The following is a 13,895-nucleotide window of genomic DNA, read 5'->3' as shown; positions in this document are numbered from 1 at the left end:
AGTTGGCCTGTAGTGATATCATAAAATATTTTTGTCAGATATTTTGTTAAAATCAATTTCACCATTGCTATGGACTGAATTATGAGCTTCCAAATTCATATGCTGAAGCCCTAATGCCCAATGTGACTGTATTTGGAAGTAGGGATTTTAAGGGGTAATTAAGATTAAATGAGGTCATAAGGATGGCTTCTTAATCCAGTAGTATTAGTGGCCTTGTAAGAAAAGGCAGAGAGAGATGTCTCACTCCACACATGCATAAACCAAAGAGAGGCCATGTGAAGATACAGTGAGGAGGCAGGCATCTGCAAGACAGGAAGAGTTCTCACCAGGAACTGAATTGACTCACACCTTGGTCTTGTACCTCTAACCTCTCCAGAACTGTGAAAAAATAAATTTCTGTTTTTTAAGCCACCCTGTCTATGATATTTTGTTATGGCAGCCAAAGACAACTAAAACAGCCATCTTTGTAACATTCTCCATAGCTCACAGAGTAATAACCCTGTTCATAAGGGGAATAAATTAAATTCAGCAAGATTTTTTTTTTCATGAACTGAGTCTGACTCCCAGAAATGAACCTCTCTTATCTAAGTCATTATAAAACTTCAGTTAAGGGGATCCCTGGGTGGCTTAGCAGTTTAGCCTTGGCCCAGGGAGTGATCCTGGGGTCCCGGGATTGAGTCCCACATCGGGGTCCCTGCATAGAGCCTGCTTCTCCCTCTGTCTGTGTCTCTGACTCTCTCTCTCTCTCTCATGAATGAATAAATAAAATCTTTTTTAAAAAACTTCAGTTAAATAATGATTTCTAGAGTTTTCTGTGGTATCAATATTAAACATGAAATATACTGATTTGCAGTTTTGAGAAGCCACTTTATTTTCCTTTCAAAAATCCAAACTTTGGTCCATGTCTTATTCTCTGGCAATATTCCAGATCAAGATTATTCTTGGTAGTTCCATAATTACCTCCACCATTTCTTTAAGTAGTTCATGACTCAGCAAGTGTATGATTATGTAAGTAAAATCTTTCTAGGTTTTCGAGTCTTCATATCTCATCTTCACATCGCCTGGGCCCAGCACAGCGCCTAGTTTGTGGTAGGCACTCAACAACTGTTTGCTCAAGTGAAACTGATCTTACTGAAAAAGGAATGATGCTATCTAGTTTGCCAACAACTCACAGAGTTGTTGAAAGATCAAGAGATGATGAATGCAGGCATACCCAGTAAACTATCCAGCAACATACAAAGAGTCTCAAATTGTAGGACCTAAGGGAGCTTAGCAGAAAACATAAATGGGTGGCACATGAGGATTTTAAGAGTTAACGTGGAGTAGATCATGCTGCACTAGAGATTTTGTGATCCTTATTACAGAGCACATTAATTAGGATCAACTAACTGTCTCACCAAATGAACTTCAACATACCCATTGGATCAAACATAACAGAGATTGGTTTTTGCTCACATAATTTGGTTCCAGGTTTGTGCAGGGTTGTGGGGAGAGGGAATGGTGGGTAAAGAGGCTCTGCTCCACACTGTCACTCAGGGAAACAGACTACCAGATTGCTATTACCTTGAACAGCTTTGCCCAGGGTATTTATATATAGCCAAGGGAAGAGCAAAGAGCGGGGGGTTACTCACTCATGGTTGCTTTTTATGAGCCAGACCTAAAGGAGGTACCCGTAACTTTCATTCATATCTCATTGACTACAACTTAATGACATGGACATATATTACTTCAATGAAGCCTGGGAAATGAATCGAGTTAGGTGCCCAGGAGGAAGAAGAAGTCATTTGGTGAAAAGCCAGCCTGTCTGTGATTTTAAATCTGGGTAACCACTAAAAATTTTTACAAACACTATCTGGCCAATGCTGCATGAGCCAAACAAATCATATCTGGAGGTTGAATGTGGCTCGGGGGCCTCCGGGTTGCAACTCTGCACTATATCTAAATGTTAAGCACCATTATTATCAGCTAAGATGCCATTCTTTGGGATAATGAGAACTGAACTCATTTAAAGTGGCATATGATTGCTTTAGAAAGCAGTGAGGGTTTTTTTTTTTTAAAACTCTTCATTCTTTTCAAATGGAAACTTTCTAATTCTTGTACTGTGTTCTACATCACCTGCTAGACCACTATCATTTGAAGGGCGGTGCATAATAAAGTATGTTGCCTGCACCACGTCTCTCCCATGTGAACCCCCAAACCTTTCAGTGGTAACTGCCAGCCAGCTTCTCTCACTTGTGCTCTGGGTGATTTTCTTCCTGGAACCACCCCTCACCCCTGCCAAAGTCTTTCATGCCACGTTGACTAGGCAGAGGGCCTCTCTGTTTGCTGTGGGAGAATGGGGTGTGAAGGGAGGAGGTCTGGTGAGATACCAGGCTGGAAATCACCTCTGTGCCTGCTGGCAACATCTCAGGATCCTCTCCTCGTCCCACTTCTATCCTCTTTAGCTGTCGTTGCAGTGTTTGCTGCTCTAAATCTATCATACTCTAGAAATGCCAACAGGAAATACCAAGAAAAAAAAAGTTACAGTTGAAAGGAAAGGAAATTGTAAATGTAAATTTTTCATTTCTAGCTACTTGAAACCATCTCTCCCTCCAACATACTCTTTAACAAATAAATGGATGACTTTGTTTAAGGCCTGGATCTGCTCTAAAGAAGCAAGCATTACTAAGGAAAGAGGAGTGTCTGCTCTAGATTCCAATAGAATGAACCACTGACTAATGGACACTACCAAAATGAATGTTGTTTCCTTCAAGAAGCCCATAGTATACAGGAAATAAAAACACATACATTTTTTTATAGGCTGTGTTACTAGGGATATATTGATAGGTTGAAAAGATAGATGAAAGAATAAATCCTGAGAAAGATGTAAGGTCCTCATCAAAGTCTAGTATTGGCAAAGATGTGTCAACAGGGACAGTGCCCTGTCCCTGTTGAGTAAGGTAAGAGTAAGGGTAGGCACAACCAACCAAGAGGGCAATCTATCAGTATGCATAAAATCTGTAAGCATATTTCTTTTTTCCAACCAATTTTACTTCAAATCATTTATCTTAAAGGAATAATAAGATAGGGGGTAAATGTGTATATATAATTTCCATTTGATTATAGTGTGATGTATAATGGGGAAAATTGAAAACACTTGAATATTCATTTATAAGGAACTGATTAAATAAATTATGGCACACATATATAAAGAAATGCTATGTAATCATTTTAAAAGATGAGGCAAATCTATATGGGTTGAATTTAAAGACATCTATTTACAGTAAATGATAAAAGGAGATTAATTAAACATAGTATAATCTTAATTAGAGCAAATGATATTTATAAAGACATTAGAATGTCCAAAAGGATACTTACTAAATTATGTACCGCAGTAAGTAGAGAGGGTTCTAGGAATTGTCAGAGTTATAATTTTATCACCATCATTATGCTTATCATCATCATCATTATCAACATCATCATTTGGGGGACACATACTATGTATCAGACATTAAGCTAGACAATTTGCAAATATTACCTCATTAACTTGCTATGACAACTCTGTTAGGCATTATTATTTAGAATTTAAATATGAAAAAGTATGGTACAGAAAGGTAACCTGCCCGAGGCCTAACAGTTAATGAGATACAGAGCTGGACTCAAACATCTCTGACTGATTTAAAAGTTCACACTCTTTCCCAAACACCACAAATATATAAGGTCTATTACCCAGCTCCAAAAAAATAAAAAGTTTGTAATCTAATGGAAAGGCAGAGGAGGAGGAAAAAATACACACAGCTAAGAATGATGGTGGTGGTAACAATGATAGTAATTACTATTACCAAAGCTTATTTAAGTTCTACGGTTTATCAAACTATTCTGTTTTATATCTCATAACTTGTTTGAACTTTATGGCAGCTATGTGATGGCACAACTATCATCCCCACTATACAGGAAAGAAAACTGAAGCTCAAAGAAGATGAGAAACTTTCTCAAAGTCACAATTTCAGAATCTTAGTGTTTAGCTACTTCACTTAACACTAACTCTAAATGTAACAAGAAAAGGATCAATGGATTTTCTTGAGATGTCAAGGGACAAGATTACTTCCAAAAAGTTGCAAGCTCTCTGAGGATGGGGCTCTTGTCTACCCCTTCCCCCATGTCTCCAGGGCCTAAAACAGAGCCTGACAATTGGCTCTGCCATAAGTGGTTGTTGGACAAGCATCCTGGAAAAGCATTTCATGAGGACCTTATGCAACTGTTAGATTTGGGCCAGGCTCGAGGAATAAGAGAAGCAAGGCAGAGCAGTGAAGACATATATCTCAGACAGAAGAAATTCTGTGAATTACTCACTGAGGCTGTGAAGGGTGGGTCCCAGAAAGGAAGGAAAGTAGGGGTACTTGGCTGAACATTAAAGCACACACAAAAGGCTACAGAAGATAAGCTTGGCAAGTTATGTTTAAGTTAGGTGATAAAAGGCTTTGAATGGCAGGCAAAGACGTTTAGATTTTAATAAATAAAGAGGACTTTGTTACTTTTTTTTTTTTTTTTTGGTTACTTTTTTTTTTAAGTGAAAGCTTGACAGACACAGAGCCAGGCATTGGTTAACAATCAGCAAGATAAAAATGAAGGAGAGAGAAACTAGGAACAAGAGGTCAATTAAGAGTATTAACTAATGATACAGATGAGAGATTGTGAGAATCCAAGCTAACAAAATCACATTAGGATGGGGAGGAGCAGAAGGATGCAGAAGATACTGAGAGTGTAGAATTGGCAAAAATCTCTTTGGATCTGCTCTACAAGTAAGGTATTGTGATTAAAAAAAAAAATGACTGCAGATTCTTTGACACTCTTCCCACTAGAGATGGGGTCTATGTCCCCTTGTCTTGGACTTGAGCAGAGTGAGTCAAAATACATACTGTGTGATTCCAAGGCTAGGTCATCAAAGTGCATGCAGCTACCATGGCCAGCCATGGTGCTAGAGGTCTGACTCTCCTGAGACCATCATCTGGAGACACTGCATGGAGGTACTCCAGTCAACAGCCCAGAAGACCCAGATTGTCCAGCTATTCCCATCACAGCCCCAGAGTCTGTTAGGAGAGCTGTCTTGAGCACCCTAGACTAGCCTACCTGGGAGCTGAGTACCACTTAGTGGTTGCACTCAAGGTCAGTAGAAGTAGAAGAATTGCCCAGTAGAGGCCTATATGAATTCCTTACCCACAATATCATGCAGTGCATTAAAATTACAATTATTTTAAGTCACCGAGGTTTGGGGGTGATTTGTTACAGTGATTGATAACTGGAACATAGAGCAATAATGTAATTTATTACTCAAACCAGGATATTCTGGGGAATGCAAGTAGGTGTTAATAATTAAGGCAAAGCAAAGACTTAACATGGATATGGTTATTCTACCTATAAGCTTCTTGATTGTTCATTATTGTATCACCAGCATCTAGTGTTGCACATAAGTAGAACTTTATTGTTTCAATCAGTGTTTCTTTTTTGTTAATGTATAACTTCACTGAAGTTTACAGATCACAAGTGTACATCTCAAGAATAGTTTAAATATAAATAGACCCATGCAAACACTACTCAGATCAAGACATAGAACATTTTCACCTCTCTGGAGGTCTATCTCACACCCTATTGCAGCCTACAACCCACCCTAAGGCAGCATGATTTTAATCTCTAACTCTATAAATGAGTTTTGTCTGTTGATGAACTTCATAAAAATGAAATCATGGAGTAGGTACTCACTTAAATTGTGTCTGTGAAAGTCAGTCATGTTGTTACATGTAGTCATGTAACATGACTTGTTCTTTTTCATTGATATGTACAATTCCATCATAATGACTATATCATAATTTACTTAAGCATTCTACTATGGATGAAGATTTGGGTTAATTACTCTTTGAGCTATATAATAAATTATGCTGCTATAAACATTTTTGTACACCGCTTTTGATCCATCAGAGGACGACTCAGTAAGCTTCTTTTTTATTTTACCAAAGTTTTGGAAATTGGATTCATTCACTTTATCAGTATCTGGGAAGAACCTTGAAAACTTTACCAACATCTAGCAAGCAATTATTCATTTACCTGCTACTCTTTTACTAAAAGGTGCTTTGTTTTAACCCAGCATATGCAGAAGGAGGAAGAGAAACTACAATAGTGTTATCTTCAAAACATCTTTTTCGATATTATATTGTCCCAAATTAATTGTTTGTAGAGCCTACTTTCACTCTCAGGAATGCCCCTGTTTGGATGATAAGTTTTATGGTCACCTGAATTTTTCTAGTTCAGGCAACAACCATGGTAAGGTCTATACTGAGTGAGAAATATGTCTTTCTTTTGTAAAGTGGAAGAAACATGACAATGACAGTGAAGGTGGTTCATATGTGTGTTCTTGGGAAAGTTAATTTTGAGAAAGAGTTTATGTGGAAGCTAAAGATCTGAAAATTGATTCCCATAAAGTGTTTTTGTCTTTGGACAACCTGGAAAATCTTTTCCCTCCCCAGAAGTTCTTGGATTCTAGTGTGAAGATGACCATCTCAGCTCATCTAAAGTGGAACTGCCACAGAGATCGGACAACTGAATTTACTAATTAAAAATAACCATGAAAATAAAAAAAATAAATTTAAACCAACCAATTATTCAAAAAACTTAAACTTATTATGGGAAAAGAAGTCCTAACATAAGAGCTTTTGTTAAATTGTTGTACCTTTCAAAAAGCCACTCAATCATTAACAAAGACTTCTGAGCATCAAGTATGGACCAGGCATGGAATCAGACCCTCAGAAGACAGCAGTGAATAAGGCCAACAAGTCCCCACATGCTGGGAGTTTACAGTCAATGGAAAATACCAGAGACATGAATAAAGAGGATTTATTGAGTCAAAGAATCCTACAGAAGGAACTTTGAGAAGAGGCTTTTCAATAAATTTCAAAGGACATTTTCATTGTTTTGGTTTACAAATTAAAGACATGTCTTATTCAAGTGTATATAAATATATGTTTAAATGTAATTTTCTGCTTAAAGCCATCCTTCCTGTAACAGAACATAACTGACCAATGTGGACTTGAGATCCTGCAGTGTTGTTCAGAGTCCTATTTGCATCTCTACTGAGGTCTCTTATTATGTATTGCCTGCCAATAAACTTGATAGATACCTTCAAATTTTACACAGTTTACTTTTAAAGTTAAGAAGAAAGTAATGTTTCACATATTAACACTTAAAACCAAAGCCATGGTGTTTTATTTAAATTTACACATTATGATCCTTCATAGAGCTATAAACAGAACTCTGGTTCATTAAATTGGTAATGACTCTTCCCTGCTGAGAACATTTATTTCTATTTAGTTGTAAGCCACAGTTCATTCCTACTTGTAAGCAAAGGGACATCCAATGAGTTGTTATCTGAGGGTTGCTAAAAGGTTTGTCCTAAAATAACTATCCCCTTTAGCCTGTTGAGAACTCTGAAGTAACCAACATTGAACTCAGTGTGTTTCCGAGAGAGTGATTCTGAAATCATCTAACACCATGTCTGGCGTTAAAAAAAGACATGGAGAAAAAAAGATTCTTTAATATTGCAAAAATTTGCAATAAGTATTCAACCAAAGACCAATATATTAAGCTCTTATCAATCGAAGTGGGGTTGTGTTATCATTTTAACTGTTCAGTTACTTAATAAGGACTCAAGAGAAGGGGGAAGAATAATAGCTCTTGTTCTAAAATCTCCCTCAATGCCACAAATCCTGGGTGCCTGGGTGGCTCAGGTGGTTAAGCGTCTGCCTTCGGCTCAGGTCATGATCCCAGCGTCTTGGTCCCATCAACCTTCCCGCTCAGTGGGGAGTCTGTTTCTTCCTCTCGCTCTACTTACTATTCCCTCTGCTTGTGTTCACTCTCTTTCTCTCTAATAATAAGTAAATAAAATATTTCCTTAAAAAAAAAATACCACAAATCCTGATTAGAAAATCTGAGCGAAAACTGGGACTGTTCGGGGAGTTGAAAAAAATCCCTGATTATAAATGCTCCATAAACCAGAACTTTACCTTGAACTCCCTCCAGCCCCTTAAATGCTAGAGGACTACACAACTCCTGTTCCCACTAAAAGTTTTAGTCCAGTCATCTGGTAGTGGCTGCCTGAGTTCCCTGATGAAATGGATTCCTGACCACATCTGGGCTCTGTGGGTTCTGGGATCTCTCTGTACTGTCTGCCACAGGCATGGCAGGGAGGACAGGCAGGACATATAGGACACATCTGCCATTTCTATGAGGTTTCTGGCAATGAGACTTGTGTTGGGTAAATTTCAAAGTCCAGGAAATTAGAACCATTATCTCCCTAGTAAATGAGATTAGATTATCAAATGGTTTATTTAAGGTCCCACCATTCCATCCTTTAGGTGAGTCATCCAACGAACTATTCATTCACCATGACTTGCCTGGATATTTTCTTCCTTATGTAAGGCTGCAAAATATATTTTTAATAGAAGAAAATAGAAGAAACTTGATTGGAAGTGTCTTGTCATTTTCTAATGTCTGTCAGTCCTAAGCAATACAATTCTGTGATTCAGAACATTTCATTAAACCATCAGTTCATACAACATAAACCATCAATTCAACAGTTAATTGATGACCCGGCTGTCTACATTCACATGGAGTAGGAAGGGTCGTTATGAGCTCTCATTTGGGAGCAAGCCACTCGGAGTCCCTCCTGTTTCTTTTACTTCCTCCCCACAGAACTGCAGACAAGTTGTCTAAATCCCCTGTGCTGTGTATTTCCTTATTGTAAAACGGGTATTCTAATCATTTCTTCTTTGCAGGTTGTTTTGAGGAATACTGAGATAATCCTAGTAAAGCACACATGGCAAGTGCATACATTCAATAAACATTAACTATCATCATCACAGCTTAGAAAAACCTGGGAGTTTCTTTACCTTGTTCAATAGCCAGATGGGAATATAATTAATTTGGTGTTACAGATTATTTCATATTCCCGTATCTCTTCTTCCTTCCATGATCACAAACGATTGACTATTGCCCATCTTGAAATTTTAAATATATTTGTGTTTAAGAATGTTCTGCATGTGAAAAAGACTTATGGTATCCAAATATAATTAAAGCCAAAGTAAGGTAGGAATTAAATTGTAATATAATTTCCTTAATTCTCTTTTGAGTGTAAATATGGTCTCAAAACACGGAGCACAAAACACATTAACGGAGGGGCACCTGGGTGACTCAGTGGTTGAGCATCTGCCTTTGGCTCAGGTCATGATCCCGGGATCCTGGGATCGAGTCCCACATCGGGCTCCCCACAGGGAGCCTGCTTCTCACTCTGCCTGTGTCTCTGCCTCTCTCTGCATCTCTCATGAATAAATAAAAACTTTAAAAGAAAACACATTAACAGGGGCTGTGATGTTTGGAAAGTTTCCTCAGATGTGCAGAATTTTTCAGAGAAACTCAAAGATTCCAGAAGCCCTCATGGGGGCATGCAGAAGAATCAGAGCTACAACTATAATTACTCAAAAGATAATGACTATATTTAAAAGATAACTCTTCAGTTACCTGGAAGCTCCCATGTTGGCCTGTTAGCACGTTTTATCTTACTTTCCATGTAACTATGGGCTGTCCTGATGCTGGATTAACCTATTTATTGTCTTAGGATATTTATACATAATTTTTCTTCATGTAGGCCCTTCTGGATCGCTTTCTACACTCACAGTATGGAAGGATGCTCCTAGGGGAAACATCCAAACCTACAAATCATACCTGCTTCATATAAAATAAGCTTACCCGCATTACAGCAAATGTTTCTATTCATTTTGTGGCATGATTTTTAATGTGTTTGGTTCTTGTGTACGTGCATGTGTTTCTTAATCCAAAAAAGGCCTTAGTTATCTATTTCAGAACTCTGACTTGTTTTATTCTTCAGATGTGATGGCCTTCTTCAGTTCACTAAGTAACTTAAAAATTAGTTCATTCTTGTGGAGAAATTTAAGAATCTGGTTACATTCGTTTTGATGGTATCTGGATCTGTGTCACAATTTCGGTTTTCCAGAATCAGATGCTGAGATGGAGTCTGCATGCCAAATCTTTATTGGGAATTCACAACTGTAAAGGGAAGAGAGTGGAAGTAGTTTTGGGCAGAGAAAGTAGAGCCTCAGTGCGGCCCTGACAAAGCCTCAGCCACCCCCTTGGGGAAGTCCAGAAGGAGGGCTGCCCATCGGAGTGTCCCACATCAGGCTGGAAGGGCCAGGCTTTCATCCCCTGTCACGCTCAGTCACTGATGCGGGCTGCCCCAGGAAGGATGGCACCTCAGCCAGGTGGCTTCCTGCAGCTGTGGGGGTCCCAGAGCAGCTGACAGCTGGACCTTTTGCTGACCACCCTCCCCACTAGCTGAGCAGTACGTCCTTCTGTGAAGGGAGAGCTGGGGGTGTGGATATCTGTGTGCATCACGTTTCTGCCTGTTGACATACATTAAAACTAATGGTCTCCAGAATGAGCTGAGTAAAAGTGAACCACTGGAGGCAGGAAAATAATAGGAAAAACTTACATTTGTCTTTTAACTCATTTTTTTTTAAATCATGGTAAAAGGCACATCACATTCACCATCTTAACCATTTGTAATGGTACAGTTTAGTAGTGTTGCATATATTCACATCGTTGTGCAACCACTCTCCTGAACTTCTTTGGCTTAGAGAACTGAAACGTTCTACCTATCAAACAACTCACCATTCTCCTCTTCTCTTATCTCCTGGCCACCATCCTTTTACTTTTTGTTTCTATGAATTTGTCTCTTCTGGGTAATTCATAGAGGTGAGAATCATACGGTATTCATCCGTTGGTGACTGACTCGTTTCACTTAACATATTGTCCTACAGGTTCATCCTGGTTGTGGCCTGTGTTAGAATTTCCTTCCTTTTAAAAGCTGAAAAATATTCCCTCATACTTACCTATCACACTCTGTTTGTGCATTAATTTGCTAATGGACACTTGGATGGCGTTTACTCTTGACTATCATGAATAATGCTGCTATGAATATGTGTGTACAAATCTCTGAGTCTCTGCTTTCAGTTCATTTGAATATATGCCCAGAAGCAAGATTTGCTGGATTATAGGATAATGCTATTTAAAAATGTTGAGGAACCTTTACACTGTTCTCCATGGCAGCTACATGATTTTACCCACCAACAGTGCACAAAGGTTCCAATGTATCCACATCCTTGCCGATCGCTTTATTTTCTGGGGTTTTTTTTGGGGTGGAGGGGGTTGGTGTTTTTTTGTTTTTGTTTTTTTAGTAGCCATCCTAATGGTTATGAGGTGGTATCTCATGGTGGTCACTTCATCTTTTTAACTTTTGTCTGTGATTTTAAAAAAAAGATTTATTTATTTATATTAGAGAGACTGAGAGAGAGAGAGAGAGAACATGAGCTGGGGGAGGGGCAAAGGGAGAGGGAGACAATCTTCAGCAGGCTCCCCTCTGAGCACAGAGCCTGACTTGGGGCTCCTTCTAATGAGCCTGAGATCATGACCTGAGCTGAAATCAAAAGTTGGATTGTTGACCAACTGAGCCACCCAGATGCCCCTTGTCTATGATTTATAACACAAAAGCTCTAATACTAGAGTGGCAGGCATATAAATTCACTCACTCAACAAGGAGGTCAGAGTAGAAGCAGGAGCCAAAACACTCAGCAGCAATGCATATTTTGGGAAGGGCATTCCAGCCTCTCTCAGCCAGCTTGAAAGCTGTTGGATCCTAAGTCTGTAAACATATATTGGAGTGGTGATTAAATATTTTACCAGTAAAGATTTAAGATCAAAATCTTCCAAACAACTGTTTTAAGGATAGTCCTTTGAGGTTCCAGAAAGTAGAGTCTAGAATCCTTCAACAGTATCTGCCTCCTACTTCTCAGCCAAACACCACACACAAAATCACCATCATTTGGCTTGTATAAAGTGTACACACACACACACACACACACACATAAAGACCTAAATTAAAACATGCAGAACTCATTTTTTTTTTTTGGCAGAGGAGTAAACATCGCATAAATAGTAGCAAAACTAAATAAAACATATAGGCATTTAAATTACTTACTAAAAGAGAGGCACCTCTCCCTAACTTTCTAGTTGTTCTCAAAGCCAAAAACCCAAATTACTGTGCAGAAAATGTCAGTGTTTAGGTGTTCAAGGCAAACTTGAAATGACCTGCACAGGAATGGCCAGGGTTTTTTTGGAGACTGGTGACTCAAATAAGCACATGCCAAAAACAGCCCTGCACGATGATAACAAAAATAAATAGAATCAGACAGTCCTATTAGACACGGATCTCTTCCGTGTAAGTCCACCTACTGAGTGAGTGTCAAAAGATACAAGCGCACAAATGAACTGCCCAGAGGCTCTCTGATGGCTTTTGTACTAAAAGCCAAGTCATCTTTTTCCATCCAATTCCTTCTAAACAATAGAGTGGCTCTGCAAGATTGAAAGCAGATAGGAGATTTCTAAGAAACACTTAGAAAACATAAAAGTTAAATATAATTATGAGCTACTTATAATTATCCAAAGGCTCATTTGGATTAATCACTTTATACATTAAGCTCTACAAAAGGGTTACATTTACCCCCCTACCCCCCAAAAAACAAGAAGACGACGTGAGACCAACAGAAAGGGCACCAGTGACGTGTTCTGAGATTTCATGGCAGCCAACCAGCTCCCAAGATGTGACTTGCCTCTTAAAAGAGTAGCAACAGTGAAATAAAGTACAAATTTGGTTTCTAAGACTTTGCTTGCATTTATTTCCCATATGTTTTTAGAAACCCAACTAGCTCAAATGATCTCTAACTTCTAAACGTCATATGAATAAAATGCCATCAGTGAGGTTCGAACCATTTATGAAGATCCAGGTGCCTGCAAAGTGCCTAGAGTTATTGAAACCATTGTAATAATAAAGTAATCTGGATGTCTCCTAGGGTGCAGAGCTGGATGTGTTATTCTCCACACTACCAGATGCAAAGCCAAATGTTCCATGTTCATAAAAAATGCATCTAGAGCTGCCCCATATTCATAAGCAATATCTGCATGCATGAATTTTCCATTTCTTGTAATATTAGAGCTATGATAAAGTAGCAAAACCATGCTCCTAGATCATGGTTAAAAGAAAATAAACCTTTACAATTAACATGTGAGACAAGGACGGTTTTGTGAGGTTTTTCATGATTAAATTGACACAGAATGGGAAGAGCAAACGTTAAGCCCCAAATTCAAGGTCAGTTCAGTTCCCCAAGGGCAATCATATCATGCATAGGCTAGTTAGCACTGATGATTTTATGATAACCAAATTGTTTCAATCTGTTCTACAATCATGGATAAAGTCATTTAAAAAGAGAAAAGTAAAGTCAAAATAAAAAATTTTAAAACTAGCCTAAGAGCATCATATGTGAATACCAAGAAGAAGGCCCCAGACCTGTCATATAAAATTCAGCTAACCCCTGTGCTTTGGGCCCCGGCCAAGGGATGTTAGCAGAATCACAATGGACACAAGCCTCGATTCTGAACCACAAAGTCCCCAAGCCTGGATCTTAATAGCAAGGGAGGCACAGGGTATAGTTAAAAGTTTAGAGATTGGATCTCATAACTAAAAGGATCAAGAAATATCCATTTTTTAATGGTCACAACACAATATTGTTAATGACGACTTTGTTTATCACAAATGTTTTCACTATGTGCTAAGCAATAACACAGTATGCTAAGCATCTTTACATATGAATTTTTACATTTAATTCTTAAAAAATATGAGATCAATACTATTATTGCTTCCATTTTGCAGATGAAGAAACTGATACTTAAGATGAGTAATTAGGGGATAATATTTTATCATTTGCCTGATGCTTTTAAATTTCTATCTTGTAACTAGA

The 13,895-nt window shown here is 38.4% G+C and overlaps 1 long non-coding RNA gene across 1 annotated transcript in view; it reads right to left on the bottom strand.

The window, feature by feature from the left end:
- Positions 1-12,190, bottom strand: part of LOC119866669 — a 47,344-nt gene extending 35,154 nt beyond the window's left edge. Inside the window, exons 1-2 of the long non-coding RNA XR_005380849.1 lie at positions 12,080-12,190; positions 11,631-11,743 (exon numbers count right to left, since the gene is read on the bottom strand). This is a non-coding gene — a long non-coding RNA (uncharacterized LOC119866669). The remainder of the gene's footprint in view (positions 1-11,630; positions 11,744-12,079) is intronic.
- Between the last annotated feature and the right edge of the window lie 1,705 nt (positions 12,191-13,895).

The sequence above is a fragment of the Canis lupus genome, chromosome 29 (genome assembly GCF_011100685.1).
Source record: "Canis lupus familiaris isolate Mischka breed German Shepherd chromosome 29, alternate assembly UU_Cfam_GSD_1.0, whole genome shotgun sequence".
NCBI classification, from domain to species: Eukaryota; Metazoa; Chordata; class Mammalia; order Carnivora; family Canidae; genus Canis; species Canis lupus.
The sequence above is the reverse complement of the archived record's forward strand: the minus strand, read 5'-3'. Positions and strand labels throughout refer to the sequence as shown.